Source organism: Salmo salar, chromosome ssa13 (assembly GCF_905237065.1).
Source record: "Salmo salar chromosome ssa13, Ssal_v3.1, whole genome shotgun sequence".
NCBI lineage: Eukaryota > Metazoa > Chordata > Actinopteri > Salmoniformes > Salmonidae > Salmo > Salmo salar.
The window spans coordinates 33,544,627-33,569,425 of record NC_059454.1 but is presented as its reverse complement, the minus strand read 5'-3'; the positions used below and the strand labels follow the sequence as shown (position 1 = coordinate 33,569,425).

The window sequence follows — 24,799 nt, the reverse complement described above, 5'->3', positions numbered from 1 at the left end:
TCTGACTATGGTTGAGGCAGGGTGTGACTGTCCTGCCATTTTGGATTGCTCCGGGCATTAAGGTTCAGCCAGGCTGAGGCAACAGACAAGCTGCTTTGGCTCCCACAGTCCTGTCACTGTTCCTGGCCATCCCCTCTACCTGGAAAAAAAGGGTTCCAAAAAGGTTATTTGGCTGTCCCCATAGAGAACCCTTTTTGGTTCCAGGTAGAACTATTTTGGGTTCCATGTAGAACCCTCTGTGTAAAGGGTTCTACATAGAACTCAAATCTGGAAGATGTCTAAAATGTAAAATGTAAATATTTTACATACAGATCTCATATTACTGTAATGATTAATGTATTTATTTTTATATGGATGTCACAAATGTGTAATTTCTACAGTTATTTATAAAAAAAAAAGTTATTCAACACAATTGACTGTGTAAAACATCCTAGCAGTAATACTTCTTTCTCAGAGAGTGTGGCGAATATATAGCTTTTTGCAACAAAACATGTTTATTTTTGTCTCTGAAATGAAACCATCAAGTGTTAGATTTCAAACAAATATTGTTATTAATATCCGCTATTGAACAATCCCATGCCATGATAGTGAAAAAACACACCAATCTCTTTCATAGGTTATTTAAACAATAAAAGCTAATTTACCTACATTTCTGAAAAGTGATATAAATTGATATAAGTCAGAAGTATACATACACTTAGGTTGGAGTCATTAAAACTTGTTTTTCAACCACTCCACAAATTTCTTGTTAACAAGCTATAGTTTTGGCAAGTCGGTTAGGACATCTACTTTGTGCATGACACAAGTCATTTTTCCAACAATTGTTTACAGACAGATTATTTCACTTATAATTCACTGTATCACAATTCCAGTGGGTCAGAAGTTAACATACACTAAGTTGACAGTGCCTTTAAACAGCTTGGAAAATTCCAGAAAATTAAGTAATGGATTTAGAAGCTTCTGACATAATTGACATAATTTGAGTCAATTGGAGGTGTACATGTGGATGTATTGTGGATGTATTTCAATGCCTACCTTCAAACTCAGTGCCTCTTTGCTTGACATCATGGGAAATCAAAAGAAATCAGCCAAGACCTCAGAAAAATAATTGTAGACCTCCACAAGTCTGGTTCATCCTTGGGAGCAATTTCCAAATGCCTGAAGGTACCATGTTCATCTGTACAAACAATAGTACGCAAGTATAAACACCATGGGACCACGCAGCCGTCATACCACTCAGGAAGAAGACGCATTCTGTGTCCTAGAGATAAACGTACTTTAGTGTGAAAAGTGCAAATCAATCCCAGAACAACAGCAAAGGACCTTGTGAAGATGCTGGAGGAAACGGGTACAAAAGTATCTATATCCACAGTTAAACGAGTCCTATATTGACATAACCTGAAAGGCCACTCAGCAAGGAAGAAGCCACTGCTCCAAAACTGCCATAACAAATGCCAGACAACGGTTTGCAACTGCATATGGGGACAAAGATCGTACTTTTTGGAGAAATGTCCTCTGGTCTGATGAAACAAAAATAGAACTGTTTGGCCATAATGACCATCATTATGTTTGGAGGAAAAAGGGGGAGGCTTGCATGCTGAAGAACACCATCCCGACCGTGAAGCACGGGGGTGGCAGCATCATGTTGTGGGGGTGCTTTGCTGCAGGAGGGACTGGTGCACTTCACAAAATACATGGCATCATGAGGCAGTAAAATTATGAGGATATATTGAAGCAACATCTCAAGACGTCAGTCAGGAAGTTACTTCCAAAGTTGTGGCAAAATGGCTTAAGGACAACAAAGTCTAGGTATTGGAGTGGCCATCACAAAGCCCTGACCCCAACCCTATAGAAACTTTGTGGGCAGAACTGAAAAAGTGTGTGAGCAAGGAGGCCTACAAACCTGACTCAGTTACACCAGCTCTGTCAGGAGGAATGGGCCAAAATTCACCCAACTTATTGTGGGAAGCTTGTGGAAGGCTACCCGAAATGTTTGACCCAAGTTAAACAATTTAAAGGCAATGCTACCAAATACTAATTGAGTGTATGTAACTTCTGACCCACTGGGAATGTGATGAAAGAAATTAAAGCTGAAATAAATCATTCTTAAAATAAGGTGGTGATCCTAACTGACCTAAGACAGGGAATTTTATCTGGATTAAATGTCAGGAATTGTGAAAAACTAAGTTTAAATGTATTTGGCTAAGGTGTATGTAAACTTCCGACTTCAACTGTATATCGTCTTGGAATGAAACTCTTAGTATGTAGAATTCATTGCTCACTCTTCATCACCCTGGGCCCTCTTTCTTGTCACTTAATCAGAAGAGAGTGCAGGGTCCCCTGCTTCACTTCAGCACAACCTCAGAAGGCAGCCTTCATTACGTAACCCCCTGGCAGCAACTAGAATATGCAATGGGTCCTGCAACAGCCTACAGGGAGATACCCCTCAATGAAGGCTAGCTAATGTAGCTTTTGGTAAGCCAGACACTACATGCTTGGGAGAGACATAAGATGCCAATACACAGCTCACTCTTCCCTCTGTCTTTAACAGTTTCATATCAATCATCATGCTTTTAGCCTATATGCTATGCTTGAGATAACCCAACCAGGTTCTTGATTAAAAGTCTTCAGTCCAGGCTTAGGGCCCTCACTCTGGGTCTGTGAAACAGGGCCTATGTTTGTCCTATTGCCTCACTCAGGCTTTAGGCAGGAACATACAGTATCTTCTCAAACAGTGAACAGAGGGTACACACTGGCATGCCTGTGGTGCCCACCCGTCTGCATGGGAATCTGGTAGTCAGTCCACACCAACATTAAACATTGTGTTGGACAATTAGCATCCCTCTCATTTGAAAGCAAGATGGAAGTATTTGCCCACTCATTTGTTAATTACCTCAACTGCTAGTGCTGCCACCGTGAACCAGCGCCATTAATCATGTTAATTATCAGCCTGTGCCCCGTCAAGGAGGGGATGGCAGAGGACCCACTGAGCTCCGATGGTGAACCTTGCACCCTGGCACTGGATGGATCAACAACAGCTGGGCAAACTGTGTTTGTGCTAACAGTGCTGGACTAGCATTCTGAGGTGACGGCCCCCTAAATGATGGGACTGCTCTTGATCCCTCCTACCCACTCAAAGAGCAATAGGTCTACATGCAATCCAGTGGAGGCTGGTGGAGGGAGGAGTAGAACTGACACCAGCATTCTCCGATGCAATCCTCATCTAAATACTTGTTGGCAATAATGAAAACCAGGCCATATTTCTCAGATATACAGTACCTAGGTGGTTTGAATAATAACATTTCAGATGTTGAATTTCAGAATTTCTAGAATTCTAAAGCTCTCTCTTATAAAACCTTTATTTTACCAGGGAGTCATACTGAGACCAAGGTCTCTTATACAGATGAGCCCTGAATTACAGAAATTACAGAAAATACACACATCAATATGAATACTAAATGCAAGTAGAAAGAAGAACATGGTCATAAAAAACAAACACATTCATCAGTAATAAGGTCCTCAGTCAGCATTCTGAATTGCCCTTGATACACCAAAACATCACATTTAAGAACATGTTGAAGACACCAAAGGATTTTCCAGAGTTAACCATCCCTGAGACCGGGTGTGGTAATTTTGGAAAGATGTAAGGTACAGTGGGACGTCTTGTAAAAGGGCTTAATAAATGAAAACATAGCAATGTATTAACCTACGTGACATCAAAGATGACCAACCAACTTTCTAGTAGAGACTGCAGTGATGAGTACTAAAAGTGTCGCCCATAATAAAGCACTGTGCTCTATGATAATCACATAGATGATGCTGCCATAGTCTAGGACCAATAGAAACGTTGACTGAATAATCAGCTTTTTGCTATTTAGCGAAAGGCAGGACCTATTTCTATAGAAGTTGCCAATTTATTTTTCAGCTTCTTTACTAACTCATCAATATGCTTTCTAAAAGCCAGCTTTTCATGTATCCAGATGCCCAGATATTTGTAAGCAGGGATTCGATCAATATGGACACCATCCAAAGTACATATGCTTAAATCATCAGAGTTATTTTTAGAGAACAACATATACCTAGTTTTACCTGCAGTCAATACTAATTTCAAGTCAATAACGTTTCTCTGTAATACAAGGAAGGCACTATTGTTCAGATAGAGCCTGGTCAACCGTGGGGGCAATAGCATACGTAACAGTATCATTAGCATACAAGTACAGGTTACATTTTTTTATAGACAAGTCGATATTGTTAATGTTAACGGTAAAAAGTACAGGACCCAGAATCAACCCCTGTGGGACACCTTTCGTAATATCCAGGAAACCTGATTTAACACCATCAGTACATACACATTGATTTCTATCTGTCAAGTCATTTTGTAACCAGTTACATGCAGCCTGATCTAGGCCAATTGTGGAAAGCCTCTGAATTAGCAACGAGTGGTCAACAGTATCAAAAGCCTTTGACAGGTCAATGAAGAGGGCAGCACAAGGTTGCCTTTTATCCATGCAGTTTAGCACATAACTTATAACTAGGGATGCAGCAGAGATAATGCTATGACCTGGTCTAAAACCCGACTGATGTACATTTAGAATACATTTCAAAGATAAGAAAGATCTTAGATGAGAATTAATCAAGGATTCTAATATTTTAGCTAGGCATTAAAGTTTAGAAATAGGGCGATCATTATTTAGGTCACTCTTAGAATCAGGTCAGAGATAAAGATCCTTTTCACTCTGCAGGCCCCGTTTTGTAGCTGCCACATGAGTAATACGAACAAAAACCTGTGTTTATATTGTACCCTCTGATAACGGCAGCTGACTTATTCAAACTAATGGGCTTTTGATCATGGGTAGAAAAGGACCAACAGACAGACAGCTGTATGATAATTGTGAAATAATGTCCTGGTGGGAAATAGAATAAATACAACAAGCTGCATGGGGAAAACAACAAGAGCAACAGATGGATATTTCATAGGGGGAAAAAAACATGCATTCATGTTTTTCTCTCCTCGTGAATCATCTCTTTCTATTGTCTTAGCTTATGACTCTTAACTGGAGCAAAATGAGCCCATTTGTTTTAAAACATCCTCAGATCCTCAGAAAACTCACAGACTAATTATAATCATAATTTGTCCTAACAGGCCAGTTAAGCATGTGGCCCTCCTGAGGCCTGCTCCACCTGTGTCCTCGCCTTGAACGAAGAAAGAAATGTGCATCACGCCGGCAGATAAGAAAATAAGAAAATGACCTTAATGTGGAGAAGATGTCTGAAATGAAAGGGGAAAAAGAAAGGAGCGAAAAGAAGAGGCGCCCTCCTCCCCTCAGTGTTGTAGAGGAAGTGTCAGGACGCTAGCAATAATCTCCTGGATTGTGACATGGGGAGAGATCATAGTGCCCTGTCACTAGTACTCCCCTCCCGTTGATTAAGGATTTTCATCCTCCATTGGGCCCAGCTCAGAGCTCTTGGGCCACCAGTGCTTTGTACTGTGACGTGTAATTCCATACACGCCGTCATCCCATCTTGATAGAAAACTAATAGAAACTCTCTCCTCAGATCCTAATGAAGACGGATCCTCAGATGGCCATGCTATCTCATTTATATTGCCATTCTATCAACTTGCTTTATGGCGATTAGACATGTACCGTGTAACAAAGGGGGGTGAAGAGCGAGAGAGAGCAGCACTAACAGAATTAGAGATTTTACAGTGCATGGTTCCTCACAAGCCTTTTATTCCTGAGCCTTTGTTTGGTTTAAAGCTGTATCAAGGCGCAGCTAAAAGCCAAGCACCAGGATCTCTAGAGATTGATTCAATGGTGAGAGCTTCGTCAGTGTTCTAGCGTAATATGATGGCTTTACAGACATTGATATTGAGTGCTGATGGCTGACTAGCTAAAAAGTCAATACTGCTGAGGCACTTTGACTGTAAGGAAGTATAATGTACAGTACATCCACAGTACATGAGGTACAGTACATATACAGTACAGGATGTAGAGTATGTCAGAAATGACTAATCCACACCACAAAACTAAGTAAAATCTGAGCTATGGAATCCATTTCCAAACGTGACCTCTTTCTCAACATTTCTATTACTACAGCGGTATTTACTACATTTACTAAAATGGCATGTAAGTTGTATAATGAGACTGAGTAGCATAATCTATTGATGTTTAGTCCATTCGGAAAGTATTCAGACCCCTTGACTTTTTCACTCTTTTTGTTATATTATGGCCTTATTCTAAAATGGATTGAATAAATAAAACATCCTCATTAATCTACACACAATAACCCATAATGACAAGGTGAAAACAGGTTTTTATAATTTTTTGCAAAATTATTGAATCTAAAAACAGAAATAACTTATTTACATACTGTAGGTATTCAGACCCTTCACTATGAGATTCGAAATTGAGCTCAGGTGCATCCTGTTTCCATTGATTATCACTGAGATGTTTCTACAACTTGATTGGAGTCCACCTGTGGTAAATTCAATTGACTGGACATGATTTGGAAAGGCACACACCTGTCTAAATAAGGTTCCACAGTGCAAGTCAGAGCAAAAACCAAGCAATGAGGTCAAAGTAATTGTACGTAGAGCTCCGAGACAGGATTGTGACGGGGCACAGATCTGGTGAAGTATATATCAAAAAGTGTCTGCAGCATTGAAGGTCCCCAAGAACCCTGTTGCCTCCATCATTCTTAAATGGAAGAAGTTTGGAACCACCAAGACTCTTCCTAGAGCTGGCTGAGCAATCAGGAGAAAAGGGCCTTGGTCTGGGAGGTGACCAAGGACCTGATGGTCACTCTGACAAAGCTCTAGAGTTTCTATGTGGAGATGGGAGAATTTTCCAGAAAGACAACGATCTCTGCAGCACTCCACTCCACCAATCAGGCTTTTATGGTAGAGTGGCGAGACAGAAGCGACTCCTCTGTAAAGGCACATGACAACCCACTTGGAGTTTGCCAAAAGGCAGGTAAAGGACACTCAGACCATGAGAAACAAGATTCTCTGGTCTGATTAAACCAAGATTGAACTCTTTGGCCTGAATGCCAAGCGTCATGTCTGGAGGAAACCTGGCACCATCCCACGGTGAAGCGTGGTGGCGGCAGCATCATGCTGTGGGGATGTTTTTCAGCGCTAGGGACTGGGAGACTAGTCAGGTCGAGGGAAAGATGAACGGAGCAAAGTACAGAGAGATCCATGATGAAAACCTGTGCTCAGGACCTCAGATTGGGACGGAGGTTCACTTTTCAACAGGAAAATAACCCTAAGCCCACAGCCAAGACAACGCAGGGGTTGCTTTGGGACAAGTCTCTGAATGTCCTTGAGTGGCCCTGCCAGAGCCCAGACATGAACCCGATCAAACATCTCTGGAGAGACCTGAAAGTAGCTGTGCAGCGACGCTCCCCATCCAACCTGACAGAGTTTGAGAGGATGTGCAGAGAAGAATGGGAGAAACTCCCCAAATACAGGTGTGCCAATTTTGTTGTGTCATACCCAAGAAGACTTGAGGATGTAATCTCTGCAAAAGGTGCTTCAACAAAGTATTCAGTAAAGGGTCTGAATACTTATGTAAATGAGATATTCCAGTTTTTTCTTTGTAAGACATTTGCAAAAATGTCAAAAAAACAGTTTTAGCTTTGTCTTTATGGGGTATTGTTTATAGATTGATGAGGGGGGAAACAATTTAAATCAATTTTAGAATAAGGCTGTAACGTAACAAAATGTGGAAAAGAATGCTTTCTGAATGTACTGTAAAGGGCCGTTGGTTGACACCATTATGCTGTCCTCCAAGCTGACCTCAGCTACACTGACACGATCCTCTAATAATCCTGTATTCATCCCGCAATAAACCCTAAGACACTGGGGCCTTTCTTCTTTTTAGTGACTGCGCTGAACAGTTTGTTGTGATCAGTGATGTATTCCTATTTTTTTAGGTGAGGGAGCACAAAAAAATGGAAATTGCATCATAAATTCCTCAATCAAAGTTTGTACCGACAGATGTAGCCAATTTAATAGCTTATCATTATAGAATATACATTTAAAAAATGCATCCTACATGTGCAACGTCTGCCTATGCCCATACATAGGTTATTGTCTAAAGAAACATTTATGTTTTTAATACCGTCAAACACCAAGTTAGGCATAGGCTACTTCATTTGAAAGAATTAGAGCAGATGGTGTTAACAAACTATTAGCCTTTCTTGTATTTTGTTACAATCAAAGCATGTATCCTGCCTAGTGGTGCACTCTGAGTTTTAAAATTGACAATTCGGCTTGAGCTAACCATCCTTAAATCTCATTAGAAATGAGGAGGTGTTTTAGTGTAACAGTAACATTACAGCCCTACTATGCTATTACATTCAGTTCTGTTATGTAACATGCAAATTAATCATTGTGTGATCTTGCTCGACGATTGATTCTCTGATCTAACTTTACTAAACAAGCACCATTGTGAGAAGGAATAATATTTTATTTGTAGAAGAAGAAGAAGAAGAAGAAGAAGAAGAAGAAGAAGAAGAAGAAGAAGAAGAAGAATGATTATTATAGGCGTAGGCAACAGATCTTGATGAAATGTCATTTTAAGAGAAAGGACATTTTAATTTAAAAAAAAAAGATTATTTCACATACAATTCACTGTGTCACAATTCCAGTGGGTCAGAAGTTTACATACACTAAGTTGACTGTGCCTTTAAACAGCTTGGAAAATTCCAGAAAATTATGTCAGGGCTTTAGAAGCTTCTGATAGGGTAATTGACATCATTTGAGTCAATTGGAGGTATACCTGCAGATGCATTTCAAGGCCTACCTTCAAACGCAGTGCATCTTTGCTTGACATCATGGGAAAATCAAAAGAAATCAGCCAAGACCTCAGAAAAACAATTGGAGACCTCCACAAGTCTGGTTCATCCTTGGGAGCAATTTCCAAACACTTGAAGGTACGAAATTCATCTGTTCAACCAATAGTACGCAAGTATAAACACCATGGGACCACACAGCCATCATACCACTCAGGAAGGAGATGCGTTCTGTCTCCTAGAGATGAATGTACTTTGGTGTGAAAAGTGCAAATCTATCCCAGAACAACAGCAAAGGACCTTGTGAAGATGGTGGAAGAAACAGGTACACAAGTATCTATATCCACAGTACAACGAGTCCTATATCGACATAACCTGAAAGGCCGCTCAGCAAGGAAGAAGCCACTGCTCCATAACCGCCATAAAAAAAGCCAGACTACGGTTTGCAAATGCATATGGGGACAATGATCGTACTTTTTGGAGAAATGTCCTCTGGTCTGATGAAACAAAAATAGAAGTGTTTGGCCATAATGACCATCGTTATGTTTGGAGGAAAAAGGGGGAGGCTTGCAAGCCGAAGAACACCATCCCAACCATGAAGCACGAGGGTGGCAGCATCATGTTGTGGGGGTGCTTTGCTGCAGGAGGGACTGGTGCACTTCACAAAAAACATGACATCATGAGGAGGAAAATGATGTGGACATATTGAAGCAACATCTCAAGACATCAGTCAGGAAGTTAAAGCTTGGTCGAAAATGGGTCTTCCAAATGGACAATGACCCAAAGCATACTTCCAAAGTTGTGGCAAAATGGCTTAAGGACAACAAAGTCAAGGTATTGGAGTGGCCATCACAAAGCCCTGACCTCAATCCTATAGAAAATATGTGGATATAACTGAAAAAGCATGTGCGAGCAAGGAAGCCTACAAACCTGACTCAGTTACACCAGCTCTGTCAGGAGGAATGGGCCAAAATTCACCCAACTTATTGTGGGAAGCTTGTGGAAGGCTACCTGAAACGTTTGACCCAAGTTAAACAATTTAGAAGGCAATGCTACCAAATACTATTTGAGTGTATGTAAACTTCTGACCCACGGGGAATGTGATGAAAGACATAAAAGCTGAAATAAAACATTCTCTCTACTATTATTCTGACATTTCACATTCTTAAAATAAAGTGGTGATCCTAACTGACCTAAGACAGGGAATTTTTATCTGGATTAAATGTCAGGAATTGTGAAAAACTGAGCTTAAATGTATTTGCCTAAGGTGTAGGTAAACTTCCGACTTCAACTGTAGCTTAATGTCATTGCACTGTTTGCGAGGAGAGCTTTATTGCGAATAGGCATTTCATTGTATTGTTTAGCTTACAGTCTGTATCATAAATAAACTTTGATTTGATTAGCTTGAACACATGGTTACAATATACCCAATTACAGAATAAAAGAAAACAGAGAGGTGAACTATCAATTCATAGAATTTATTTGCATAGATTAAAAATACTATCAAATCAATTGACCAAGTAGTGAACATAAATCATTACCATAAATCATTGCATAGCCATAAAATAAAGTTTTTGGTGTGGTGTATTCATGCATCTCTAAAACTTGACCTCCAATTTGGCCCAATTCACATTTCCAATTGCCAACCCTGACATACCAAGCTAGAATGGGCCCTGTGTCTCAACCAATAGCCAATGTAGGCTAAATATCCCAAGCAGGGCAATAGCAACTTCCAGAGTGTGTCATGCTCCTTGGGCTTTGCGGTGGCAACTCTGGTTTGGGTGTCCTCTGCAAAACAGCGTCGCCATTACAAAGTGGTCACATATCTTTCTGTGTTTCACTGCACAAGAGGGGTCCGTGTTTTATGAGCAACCTCAAGGCTGACACACGCTGAATTATTTATTTTTTCAATGTTCTGATTGGCCAAAGTGGTCAAGACTCCGACAGGCCGCCGCAGTGCACACAGGTAGCCTAATAGTTCTTCATCATACTCACCACCACCAAAGAAGAAGAAAGGGAGAAGACAGGGAACAAACCACCATTTACCTACCTCTAGGCTGCGAAACATAAACTCAGCAAAAAAAGAAACGTCCCTTTTTCAGGACCCTGTCTTTCAAAGATAATTCATAAAAATCAAAATAACTTCACAGACCTTCATTGTAAAGGGTTTAATGTTTGCTCAATGAACCATGAACAATTAATGAACATGCACCTGTGGAACGGTCGTTAAGACACTAACAGCTTACAGACGGTAGGCAATTAAGGTCACAGTTATAAAAACTTAGGACACTAAAGAGGCCTTTCTACTGACTCTGAAAAACACCAAAAGAATGATGCCCAGGGTCCCTGCTCATCTGCGTGAACGTGCCTTAGGCATGCTGCAAGGAGGCATGAGGACTGCAGATGTGGCCAGGTCAATAAATTGCATTGTCCGGACTGTGAGATGCCTAAGACAGCGCTACAGGGAGACAGGACGGACAGCTGATTGTCCTTGTAGTGGCAGACCACATGTAACAACACCTGTACAGGATGGGTACATCCGAACTTCACACCTGTGGGACAGGTACAGGATGGCAACAACAACTGCCCAAGTTACACCAGGAATGCACAATCCCTCCATCAGTGCTCAGACTGTCCGCAATAGGCTAAGAGAGGCTGGCATGAGGGCTTGTAGGCCTGTTGTAAGGCAGGTCCTCACCAGACATCACCGGCAACAACTTCACCGGTTTTTGGTCAGATTCGCGATAATCGTCGAAGGAATGAGCATTACACTGAGGCCTGTACTCTTGAGTGGGATCGATTTGGAGGTGGAGGGTCCGTCATGGTCTGGTGTGTCACAGCATCATCGGACTGAGCTTGTTGTCATTGCAGGCAATCTCAATGCTGTGCATTACAGGGAAGACATCCTCCTCCCTCATGTTGTACCCTTCCTGCAGGCTCATCCTGACATGACCCTCCAGCATGAAAATGTCACCAGCCATACTGCTCGTTCTGTGAGTGATTTCCTGCAAGACAGGAATGCCAGTGTTCTGCCATGGCCAGCGAAGAGCCCGGATCTCAATCCCATTGAGAACGTCTGGGACCTGTTGGATCGGAGGGTGAGGGCTAGAGCCATTCCCCTCAGAAATGTCCAGGAACGTGCAGGTGCCTTGGTGGAAGAGTGGGGTAACATCTCACAGCAATAACTGGCAAATCTGGTGCAGTCCACAAGGAGGAGATGCACTACAGTACTTAATGCAGCTGGTAGCCACACCAGATAGTTACTTTTGATTTTGACCCCCCCTTTGTTCAGGAACACATTATTCCATTTCTGTTAGTCACATGTCTGTGGAACTTGTTCAGTTTATGTCTCAGTTGTTGAATCTTATGTTCATACAAATATTTACACATGTTATGTTTTCTGAAAATAAACGCAGTTGACAGTGAGAGATGTTTTTTTTTTCTTTTAGTTCATTTATTTGGTTTGTCATTTTATAGTTTTTCAATGAATTGTAGTGGTAATTAAATATAATACATTTTTATAATACATTTATCAGAATATATTTTCCAGATATAGTTTTACCAGTATTCTCAAATCAAATTGTTAAAAGTGTGGGAGTGCCACTCCTCCACTCTATACCCCTGGTTGTGATAAGAATATCTCATATATAATTCAGTACTTCTAACGGAAAATTGTAAATATTTGCACAACACAGCCATGGTATGTATTTTTTTTTTAATGTTTAATCTTTATTGATCCCATGCATGCTTTATGTCCCTAAATTATTCAAGCCTGTGATGTTTTGCAGTGAAATAGAGGAGTAGAGCATGTCTCTACAAATATTGACTGTGCTGAAGACACTCTGTGGGGTTATTTGTTTTCTAAGCTGAATGTGATAGTTACCAGTGGACATCTGGGTTCTGTCTAATGCCCACTCATTAGTCTTTCCATTAGTCTTTCCATTCATACTATGCACATTTGGGGTAAATGTTTTTGAAAAGCAACTATTTTAACAACACAACAAAATGTTTTGAGGGTGTATTTGATTTGACAAAGAAAAGTGACTGGTTCTTATATTTTGTTTACTCTTGCGTAACCGGATTAAACACAGTATATTTATGTGTTTATTAACTGTGGTTTTTAGTTCAGGGCACATAATTCCATCAATGCATGACAGATTGTACACAAAGTTTCCTCTAAACTCTACATTTGTGTGAAATCTACAACTCTAAGGACTAGTGGGTATGCTCATGCATGATTATGAGCGAGATAACTTCTTCACAAGAGGCATTGGAACAAGGAGTCTGCGCTCAAATCAAGTCTTTGATCTTTTTACTTTGCATGAGGGTTAGGATTCCACTTAGCCATCCTGAGGAAAACCTTTGTGCTGCTGCTGTATAAAAATCCACATTCCCCTTCTCAGCCTTACCATGTGAAGACAGTAAGGATCACAACCCTGTGACGCTTTGCAGTTTCACAGCTTCTCTCTGATTAAATTATCTGGAGCTTAATTTAGTCCTGTGTTTGTGCTGCAGCTTCCTCCACTTCTTCCCTTTGTTCTCAACGTGAGGCATCAGATGATCTACCTGGATGTGATACTGTACATTTTCAAACTGGGCCCTCAAATTGTAGCCTGAATCTTAGAAATCACGGTTCAAACAATAACAATCAGTGTTTATACAGTATGTGTTTTGAAATCATAGCTGACTACAATCAAAGAAATATATGTGATAATAATACAATAATTTATTGTATTTTGATACTGTTCTTAATACTGTCTCTTCTGTAAAAAATACAGATGGCAGGGCACCCCTCAAGATGGAAAATTACACAGGAAATAATCTGGAAGAAAATCTATAAAAGGTACCATGGTGAAATGACAAACTGATGAACCCTCACTCTACCCACATCCCCTACCCCCCATTACTGAAACGACGCTGCAGGATAGCAGGAGTCAATGGCACATAATGCATACCAGTGCGATGAATGTATGAAGTTTAATAGAGCGTGAAAATGGCAGTCTAATGACAGAGATGGATTTTCCATTTGAAACACCGAGCCTGAACCTGCCTGGCTGTGCCGCAGCGCAGCTCACTAACACACTGAGATGAGAAGAGAGGCTAGTTGCTAGAGTGCCTACACAGCACGGCTGAAAGGGCGCATCCAAGGCTTTTTATTCATGTGATTCTTATAATCATATATGTCCCAGTAGACTAGTCTGCTGTCTTTTCTCAAACACAGACAGCACAAGTGCTGGTGCCCTGCCATTTAAATACTTTAAACATCTATCTTGCGGCGATACCGCTGTATTGTTATGTTAATGACTAAAACACAGCCTAATTATTAGTGAGGGACTATCAACAAATCTTAAGGATGCAAACACAAGTCAAATACATGGATGGTAAGAGTGGTTAAATTACCTTGAAAGGGAGGAACCAGGCTCTATGTATTCTACTGGATTTCCACTGACAAAGCCCCTGGTTAGAGGGGAATAAGACAGTCGAAGAATGAACACACACAGGGAACTTTATCTACACACTGACGAAGATGAACATGGGGATGTACATGGTGTTCCAGAATCCCCATGCCGAGGGCACTGTGTGGGACTAATTTCCAGCGTGTGTTGTTGTTTATGTCTGGCTGGCACCACGTAGTCTAGCTGGCACCACGTAGTCTAGCTCTCCTCCTCATATGAGAGATGTGGCTTCAGCCAATCAAACTATCCCCATGCACCCTACACTTTGCCCATGCACTGATCATGCATGCTGTGATTGATCAGATGCTCCTAGCTAGCCCAGCACTGTCCAGTCGGTCCGTTGCATGCTCTCTCAATCGTATAAGTATTAGCCGGGCCTGAACTTAGTTTTTTCCGTTGTCAGAACATGGGTGGATATACATGCATGGGATGCGTGATTACAAAGTAAGTTGTCACTGTTGTTATTATTGTAGTATGTGCTAGAGTAGCAGTATTCTATGTAGTTTTCATTACTGTTATTATTATGTTACTATTGTTATTGTCTGCAATGATGAGTCCTTGCTCTTGTGTGTTGCTGTGCAGTAGCCTACTATTTGTATAATATACAGTCCTTGCCATTATTCTTACTTAAACAGTAAATCCGGGAGACTCAAATTGGTATGATATGTTACGTTTGGTATGGTTTCATAAGACAGATGGCTACTTCAGGTAAAAGTAGGGTGGTTGGTTGGGTGGGTGTATAATGCGAACGTCTACCATCCCAAAAGTTGCGAGGTCTAATCTCATCAAGCACAAGTTTAGCATTTTTGCGTTAGCCAGTTAGCCACCTAGCCACCTTGCTAGAATTCAGGAACATATCATATGTTTTCCAAATTCATAACATATAATAACAACTGTAATTCGTAACATATCATACGAAATGGGTGATGGACATCCACAAATTAATACATACCATAAAAAATGTAACATATCATACTAAATGGAGTGTCACCGATATACATAAGGAATAATACGAAATGATCTGAGACCAGGTTGGGTTATTAGGTCATTTATTAGCTATGGTCCTTGTTGCTTTATCCCATATCCCATTCTATCCTACTCTACATATTCAGGCCAGTGTATTTATCTCCTGCGTGGCCTATTTACTATCTCTGTTTCTGTCCATTACAGAACCATCCCCATATACATCCCCACGTTCACCTTCCTCAGTGTGTAAATAAAGTTCCCTATGTGTGTTAACTCTTGGCCTGCTTTATTCCCCACTAACCGGGGGCAGTGTCAGTGAGTCACAAACCAGTAAAATACGTAGAGCCGGGTCACAAACCAGTAAAATACGTAGAGCCGGGTCACAAACCAGTAAAATACGTTGAGCCGGGTTGCTCTCTTTCAGACCTAATGCATTAAAGGCAATCACAGCCATGTACGAATATTTCCTCTACATGAATCAGATGTTCAGGGATATATCGCCTGAAGCATTTGAAGAGAGCTGCAGTGGATGGTGCTGTCATGTTTCAGGTTATGATGCTGTTGGAGCCTGCTCTCATGCTATAGCATTAGTATTGATTGGGGAGTCTACAGAGCTCCTATTACAGCACGGGTGTAAAGAAAGAGCAGGTACAGCAGATATGATGAGGACCTCAGACCAGGTGCCAGTAGACTAGAGCAGCACGCCTCTATGGAAGAATGTTAAACAAACATGGTGAACAACCGGTCGTATATGAGGTGTTCGCCTGCACCTTTGGACTTTCCAGATGAACAAAACATAAAAGGGATCCAGTTGGATTTAATTTGATCATTTAAAAAATATATATATATTACACCACGCAACAGATACACACTGTATAAATTGTAAGCCAGCCAGAGATTGGGTCAGTCACCAAAGTGTGAAGAGTTGAAGCAAGCTTCAAGAAGTCAGATCACACAAGACTGTTTTTAAACTGTGTGTTTTGGGTACTACTCACAATTTAATTCCACAGAGAGATCAGGGAGGGATGTGAGACAACAGCCCAAATGAAGAGGGATGGGTGTGTCAGACAGACATATTCTGTGTCACTGGCTAGGCCTCTGCATTACTAATCAGTGGTGTAAATAAAAACAGTGGTGTAAATAAAGACGTGGCGCAAGCTGGAGAATGAAGAGGAGAAAGGCCATGGTCAATGATGAGGCTTCTCTCTCTGATTAATGAGCTCTTACATATTATCCAGGCCCCATTATGAGATATAGCCTACACACAGTAGACCTTCAGTCTAATTATGAGACACAGCGTGCATTACAATGTAGCCCATTTTTATTCTGAATGGCAAATGCATGCTAATTTACTATGGTGTTTGCACAGTAGTAGTAAAGTATGAAATAATGATAATACAAAGGGGCTGTATTGTCGATGATCAGTCAGATTGACCAAGATACTTCTTCATTAGGCCTAAATGTGTGAGATTGATGAAGCAAGTAAGCTTCTAAAACAAGCGGCGCTTAGCATCGACGTCAATCAAGTGGTTACAATATGGTTTCATTAATGCCACACACACTTTAAGTTATTTTCTTGTACTTACAGTACCTTAATCACGCCAGATAATTAACGAGGATTTGCACTCTTGATCAGGAGGAAAAGAGAAAAGACAGCCAGCCTGTAAGTTAGCTAACGCATCTCTACAGGAACTGATGCTATTTCTCCTCTCCCTTGTCCCTAGCTTCCTCTTGCCTTGTTCACGTTCAATTGTAGAGTTTGGGGAAAACAAGGAGAGCATAGCGATGCAATAAATCATGACCAGTGTGTGCTGACAGTGAAACCTACAGTATATGTCTCTGCTGCCTTTTGCATTCATCTCTCTATAAGCCACCACCAGGCTATTGAGAAAAGTTGATGTGAACAGTGGATCTATAAATGTTTAAAGTGCAGCGGATGGACAGTCCAGACTAAGACCTTAGTGGCTAACGTGGACTTGTATGGCCACTGCAACAGCTAAGTGATATTAAAATGGTCTAGGACCAAAGGCTTTGAAGCACTCTAGCATTAAACCACACAATTAAAGCCAACAATATATTCCATGTAAAACCTTGAGGCAATAGAGCATCAACGCTGACATGAAGGCAAAAATATCAGTTAATTTCTTCCATGTTCCCATGTGTTGATGAAGGCTGCCGCTGCTGTGACATATGAAAGGATATCAGGCCAGTGGGAGCAGCAAGAGCTGGTTGATTGTTAACGCCAGGATTTAGGGGCTGTTCCCAGCCTGCCTGTGGCAGCATCTGTATATGAGGGAGGGAGTCCTCCAGGACTCTGGTGAGAGGAACAAGGCCTAATCTGGTGGGGTTGTGGCTGGGTTTGATGCCTCTCTGTAGGGTACAGACAGACCCTGGCAGTGTGAGATATGATTTATCAAGCCTACAGATGTAGGATCTTAATTTGATCAATCTTTTCTTTCTGAGAATATTCCTGCATAGCAGGAAATGCAAACGTGTAATGTATCCAAGGTTTAAAAAGTCTTCTAAAGTTTGTAATTTCCACTTTAAAATGTCAGACTTGATTTGCTCTTATAAAACATTTATCAAACCCACCAAAAAGAATGTCCATGAATTATAATCCACATAATAATTCACATTTCCTGTTGCTGTAGCAAACTGTCTCAAATTAAGATCCTACATATGTAACTCTACAACATTCTGAGAGCATAGCAGCTTCTCTGGAATTGATATTTGCAATCGAAAAGTGGGTGACTCTGATGTACCCTATAATAGGGTAATCAGGTAAATAAATAGGTTAAATCATTGCATTTTGCGCATTTGTCTAAATAAGACATTATCAGGTCTTGGGGTGTGAGAGATCTATCAGCCTATTATCTCTCAAGATGTCTGCTTGCTTGTGTGTCATGGAGGAAATTGATTTGAGAGAGCCGCTCTCCCTTTATATATCTATGCCCTAATCCTGTTTGTATGGATGTTTGCATGCATGGGAGCACTGAAGAGGCACACACACATGAACACTTACTCAGTGGGGCTGAGCAGTCAAGCCACTGTGCTCAGAGGAATAACAACCGTGAGTTATGACATCCCCCCCTAAAACAATGACGAATGCTTCGCCTTGTGAGATGAGGTGCCCCCTCAGAAGTTGAGAGAGGGGAAGCTGTACCGCCATACCGGAATGAATAGATTGTTCAGTCCGTTGTTTATGTCGTAAATCTCAGAAATGTACCACAGTGTGAACAGATGTCATCTCCGATCAGTGTCAGCCGGCCTCTAATGAAGTGGATCAAACTGTGGGCACATTTCAGCTCTCATGCACTTGTGTGATCAGACTAGAGTAGACACTGGCCATTCCGACTACCCACACCCAATAATAGGTTTTTGGGTATGCATAAATAGGTTTTATTGTATGTGAATTTTCAAAAATTTGTTTGCTTTAAATTCCAGGATGTCAAACTAATTTTGGCTTTTCATGAAGTAGAGTCATCTTTTCAGAGTCGTCTTTTCACACTCACGTGTTTGACAACAGCTGATAATCAGAATATCCCCGCCATTTGTTGCGCATTAGATGACGCCTCCTCAGTATGGATGAGTATTATGTTGATATTTGTTGCTTAGAGCATATGTTTTTACGGTAGTACTATTAGTACACCATATTTCATTTTAGTAAGTAGAAGCCAAGACAGATTTTGGACACTGTTTGTTAGTGTAGCGACATGTACTCATGCAGGTGCGCACACAAACAAACACCGACAGTAGTAGGGGCCATCACACATAGTAAATAAATTCTTATTTACAATGATGGCCTACACTGGCCAAACCCGGACGATGCTAGGCCAATTGTGCGCCGCCCTATGGAACTCCCAATCACGGCCGGTTGTGATACAGCCTAGATCTGACTCAAATTAAGATGGTGTCAAATTAAGATGGTGTAAAACCATCTTAACTTTTCACATGCATGCAACTGCAGATGGTCGTGCCATGGAGCACCACGCCCCCATTGCGAGCTCCTATTGGAAATGAATGACCCATTGGAGAATCTGCCAAAGCCAGTCTGATAGGTCCATTATAACAGTGGGTGAGCACAACAGGAATTACAAGACCAGCACTTAATAGTACTGGCATACTCCACAGGTTTCTTGCACCATGATTCACTTCTAACCTAAGATTTTAATGCAAAATCATTATCCAAACCTCTTACGTAAATTTATTAGAAGAGCCACTTCACTTCCATTTTTGTTCGTATTGGATGAATGGCACTACAGTGTCATGTGGACTCAGAAACTGTAAAAGTTGGACACAAACCAAAGGCAGAAAAATACCAATTGCTCTAGGCCTACATTAGGAAAAATCTGCTTTTAGGAAAATATTTTAAGCTTGTTTAGAGACGGGCAGCATTTTGATCTGGTTTTAGGGGCATGTTGTTTTGGCGCTAATATGATCATCAGACTGTGATCAAAACTCGGGAGACATCAGGCCCCCTGATGAACAGATGGTCATAGCCAGGAGGAGCAGCAGAGGAGGTGAACCAGAATGTGGACTGGACACTCCATGAACATGGAGTCATTCGAAAAATAAAAACTAAAGAAACTTCCAAATATTTAGACTTGAGAGGACAAAGTGGCATCTGATGGTCTGATAGTCTGCTCCCTCATTATGCTGTTTTGGCTCTTTTAGTCGAAGCATGATCCAGTAACACGCAATGACCCTGAAAATGGATTATGAGCAGCCTGTTGAGATCCTTGACATTGCGTACTCTATCTGTAACCTCTGAAGTAAGAGACGTGACAGGTGTATGTAGGGGAGGGAGGGGGGGGTCTACATTCTGTTTGAACTCTGTCAGCTCAGAAAATGAATTGAGATTGAAACTCAGAAATTGTTCATTAAAAATCCCAATACAATTGAAATTAATCCCCTAAATTGACTGAATTAATCATGGAACTGATCTCAACCCAAGCAGATATCAAATATTTATCCCATTAAATACAATAAATATGCTTTGCCAAGGTAGTGTGGGGAGAGTGAGGTTGTAGTGCATCCATTTTGATTATCTCTCTCTCTCTCTCTCTCTCTTCCTCTCTCTCAATACAAACTCTCTCGTGAAATTTCGACCTGAAAGCTTTTGGACATCAGAGCAATGTTGAGGGAATCCTATTTGAGTCAGAAAAAGATACTCATATGATAGGTAAGATATAGAAAACCTTGCAGAGTGCCTATCCAACGGACAATCTCTTGGAAATAAATATAAACTATTGGAACTGATTTTGGCACAAGATGGAGGGAGTGTTGGAATATAATGAATTAAATGACAGTTAACGGAAATGTATGCTTAATCCAGTATAAACGAATGTATAGAATTTGTTACACGAGACAAAATTGACAAATTCTACAGCACAACAGCAGAGTCATGTCTTAAGTGTAAAACTAACAATGACTCAATAATTCATGCCTTCTGGGAGTGCTATAATGTCCAAACGTTACGGGCAGAGTTAGAAAGCTGGCTGTCAGAAGTTTTACAATGTAAGTTTACTATGAATCTGTCTATCGGCATATTTCCAGGTGTGTGTATTCATGGATTCCAAGGGAAGCCCAAAACATAAATAAACATTGTTTTAGTCTCTCTGTGTTTCATAAATTTCCTTCAATTTGCAAGGATGAATGTATCTCCGGAGAAAGCATCCGAGCGAATGAACAAAACAGCGGCCCTTTGTCTCAGTATGTGTAGTCCATCTATGTGATGCTATCTGGTCAGAAAGAGCATGACATTGTTGCCACCTGTAGCATTGAATGCAAGGGAACCCAGCGGGCATTTGGCCTCCCTTGATAATTTTCTAAATAAAATAATAGCCAATCAGCGTTGAGCTAAACTGAGTGAGCTCAGCTGTGAATGGACCTGGCACACCAAAAAAAAGTGTCAAGGGAAGACAGTTTGGATTTGGCTTCACACCAATCACATCAGAAAAAACATGAATTGTTCCATCTTGTTGTGTTGTTGTCCTCTGGTGGCTAACTAGCTAGCTAAAATCACCCCTTTCCTAAATTAGCCATGGATGGAGATAGGGATTTGGACTTGTGGTTTTACCTAATTCTCCATACTGGCCAATGATCATAACGGCAATTATGATCCAACCATAAATGCATACACTGTGTCACTGGCCTGAGAGGGTGGAAATTCAACATGTAGCTAGATGTAGTAGGCTAATGTTAACTGGCTGGCCTGGCACATCAGTACCCATCAAAGGAAGTTAGGCTAGCGAGCAAGCATTTTAGCCAAGTAGAGAAGGACAACAAAACCTAAACGAGTGTACTGTATGACAGAGTGATAGACCGTTTAGGTAACATAAAAGAGGAGGATGGCATTGACGTTTCTCTACAAGTAGGGTGAGTCAACATGTTTTTTCTACTTGCACGCACACACAGAAATCAGTAACATGGACGGCCACATCATATTAGCGTATTAGCGTACATTGATAGGACTAAATAGTTTTTTGATAGGTGATCAGATGATGTTGAAATGTTGAAGTTGAAATGGTGCTGGAATAGTGGAGGCCTGTTTTCTTTGCGACTTGCGGTAACTCTCCGTGGTTCTAAATCAATACTTGTTTAGTAGCCCGAAAATGTCTGAAACATTAACTTGATTGACCATGCTGTAGGTCATGTAACTGCTTATTACATGCAATATGCTTTGTGGACTCCACCGGACAGATTTTGTTCTCCGGAATTGTGATGAAACAAAGGTGTGGTTGAATTTATTCTGCCACTGTGCTGTGTCTTCTTATTGTCTCGGCCTTAGGCCTATATATCACGATGGCAAGGCATATGAATTTACAGATTATAGAGCAAACAATGCAATTAACACAACACATAGGTTGTAATATGGCCTTTTTCCTGGCTTGGCTTCTCCGGTGATTTTACCTACGCACCTCTACTGCATATTTCAAGACATAACATATGGGGGTGCGGTGTGATACTCAATGGGTTGGCCAATATTATTTTCATCACTTATATTGAAGAAGCTATTACTTAAATACTGCAAGTCAAATTGTACTCAACGTTAAGGGAATGGAAGAATCAAATGCTTTATTATATAAATATTGAGAAGAGTATGGCTACCGACAAAAACAGCAAAGCACAGTTTGAGGTCATATGCTGTAGAGTCTTACAAGTATACAAACTCTCTCTCTCCCATCTTTCTCTGCCCTCTCTCAATAAAATGCTGAAAACTGATTGGATCTGACAATCCTTGACAGACACCTTCCTAAACACACATTGTATATAGTATATAGCATCCTTGCATTAGCACTTGAAAAGAAGAGGGAATAACACCAGAATGTGGAATTATTGAAAATCTGGTAGCCTCACAGACATATCCCATTACATGAATTTTGCCTCCTTGTGATAGTGATTTCAATGTATTCCAACACATCTTGGAGTTTAATTAAATCCAATATTCAACATTAAAATCTTAACCAATCTTAACAAAGCAAGAATCTCACTTGAATAGAATCTTAATTTAATTAATTAATTTTCATTCTGACTCATACCTGCTGCTTTTCAATTGATTACATCCCATTATCAATTCTCATCTGAATGGCAGCTAAATAGAGCAGGAAAAACAGAGGGGCTTGCTAGGGGGGCTTGCTTTGACACAGCTGATGAAGGGGATGATTGTATTGTGTACACAGTACCGAAGAATGTTAGCCTATTACAGCCCGAGCCCACTGGGCTTTACAGTCCTTGGAGGTGATTCATCTGTTGAGTATCTGGTTAGGCGACAAACCAAAAAATGGAGAGGGATAAATGTATTTGGACTACATGAGTGCATGCAAGAGCTAGTGCAGCAGATTTGCACGCGCACACTCACACACAGTCTGAGCAGTGCACACACACACGCTGAAATGAAAGGAGTGAATATCCCTCAAACATCTTGACAGACAAGCAAATACACACTCTGGATTCAGCCCACTTAATGTCAAGGTGCATCAAATAACTTTTTAAATAGCCTGCTTTGACCGCACTCTCACTTTGGACTGGAGTGTGCAAGAATGCCAGTATGTTTTCATAAATCTGATATCAGGAAAACAAAAGAGTAATCTTTCCCCAGTTTTTGCAGTCATGTAAAGCAGGGATGGGCAACTGACAGCCCTTTTGTATGCCTGAGGTTCCAAGCTGTTTTGGAACTCAGTCGAGGTTTTCACCTTACAGTTGAGAGTTAGAATAGTAGAATACACAAGGTGCAATTTAGAAATTTGGTTGTGCATCAACAATTTTTCTCTTGTCATGTCAGTCACATTAATTACCGACTGGGGGCCTCCATTGATTTTGGTAGTCACACTCACTCTGATATCATATTAAAAACGGCAAACGTTTCTTACCGCCCATGGCAAAATGAATAGAATTACATTAAATTATTTAGATAATTGCTCAATTTTCTTAGTGCCCCCAAAGGGCTAGGGCCGGCTCTGACTGCATGTCTGGGCATGGATGTGGTTATGCAGACCCACAAGCCACTCGAGCCATTGCGGTCCCTCATGATGAGTTCAGATTTTTTGTGGCCCCCACCCCCATCGAAGTTGCCCATCCCTGACTCAAAGGATGCAGATCTACAACAAAATGCAGCGATTCTACAACCTTCAAGAAGAAACATTTGAGCTAAATTTGGAGACAAAAAAAATGTATATCAGCAATGATATAAAGATGCATAATGTGCATGTATTGGAAAAGTATCATTCTATTAAATAATCACATGTAGCCCACCACATGATTCTTTTCAATGAGCTGAGAGAAAATGAACTCTTACCTTTGAAAGAAACCCACTGGATTTTATTTCAGAAAATTTCGTTTATGAAAACCAAGTTCAATTGAAACCGTCCACTCTAAATTTCTATTTTCAACGACTGTGTCTTTCAGCATGTGCAGAAATACGGATTCTTTCCAGAGAACTCCTCTTTGGTTAGAACCCGAGTTTGAGAAAAACAGGTGTAAGGATACAAAGGCATATGTTTAGTCCTGTAGTTGGGGGATACAATAGCAGTGACGAAGAATTACGAGAATAGAACCTCCAGGACCTGTCTTGATGGCTCGGTAGTCCAAATCCCACTGGTCACTAGACTCCAAACAAATCCTGTCACTTCTCAAACTGCCCAATGACTCTGCGTGCTGAAACCACTGTCCATTGGCGAGTGGTGCTGAAAGGGTTCCTGCGCTGGTTATTTTCTACTTTGTGTGAGTGTAGCTTACAAAGCCACCCCCTCCTACACTGCAGGAAATTAGTATTTAACGTCTTACCAATCCATCCGAATACTGAGCTTTATCGTGCAATTCTGACTCTGGCAATGAGAGTGACTGATAATAGTACATTCCAGCATGCTGAGTAGGGGGGTTGCGCAAAATCGATGCAAGAAATATTACAGCGAAATCAGTTGCCTTTTAAACAAATCAATGTTTCAGTGCAAATAAGCGGCTTGAAAATATCAATAGGAGCGACAGACAAACGAATTATAAATGTATATCAGAAGATAGTGATAAAAAATCTAAATACCCACGATTATTCTCTGCTCTTTTTACACACGTTTGTCTAA

The 24,799-nt window shown here is 40.8% G+C and overlaps 1 protein-coding gene across 1 annotated transcript in view; it reads right to left on the bottom strand.

Moving 5' to 3' along the window:
* Positions 1 to 24,538, bottom strand: part of LOC106567287 (metabotropic glutamate receptor 4) — a 331,632-nt gene extending 307,094 nt beyond the window's left edge. The window contains exon 1 of the mRNA XM_045693162.1: positions 24,019 to 24,538. The gene's annotated coding sequence lies outside the window, so the exon portion shown is untranslated. The remainder of the gene's footprint in view (positions 1 to 24,018) is intronic.
* Positions 24,539 to 24,799: the final 261 nt, after the last annotated feature.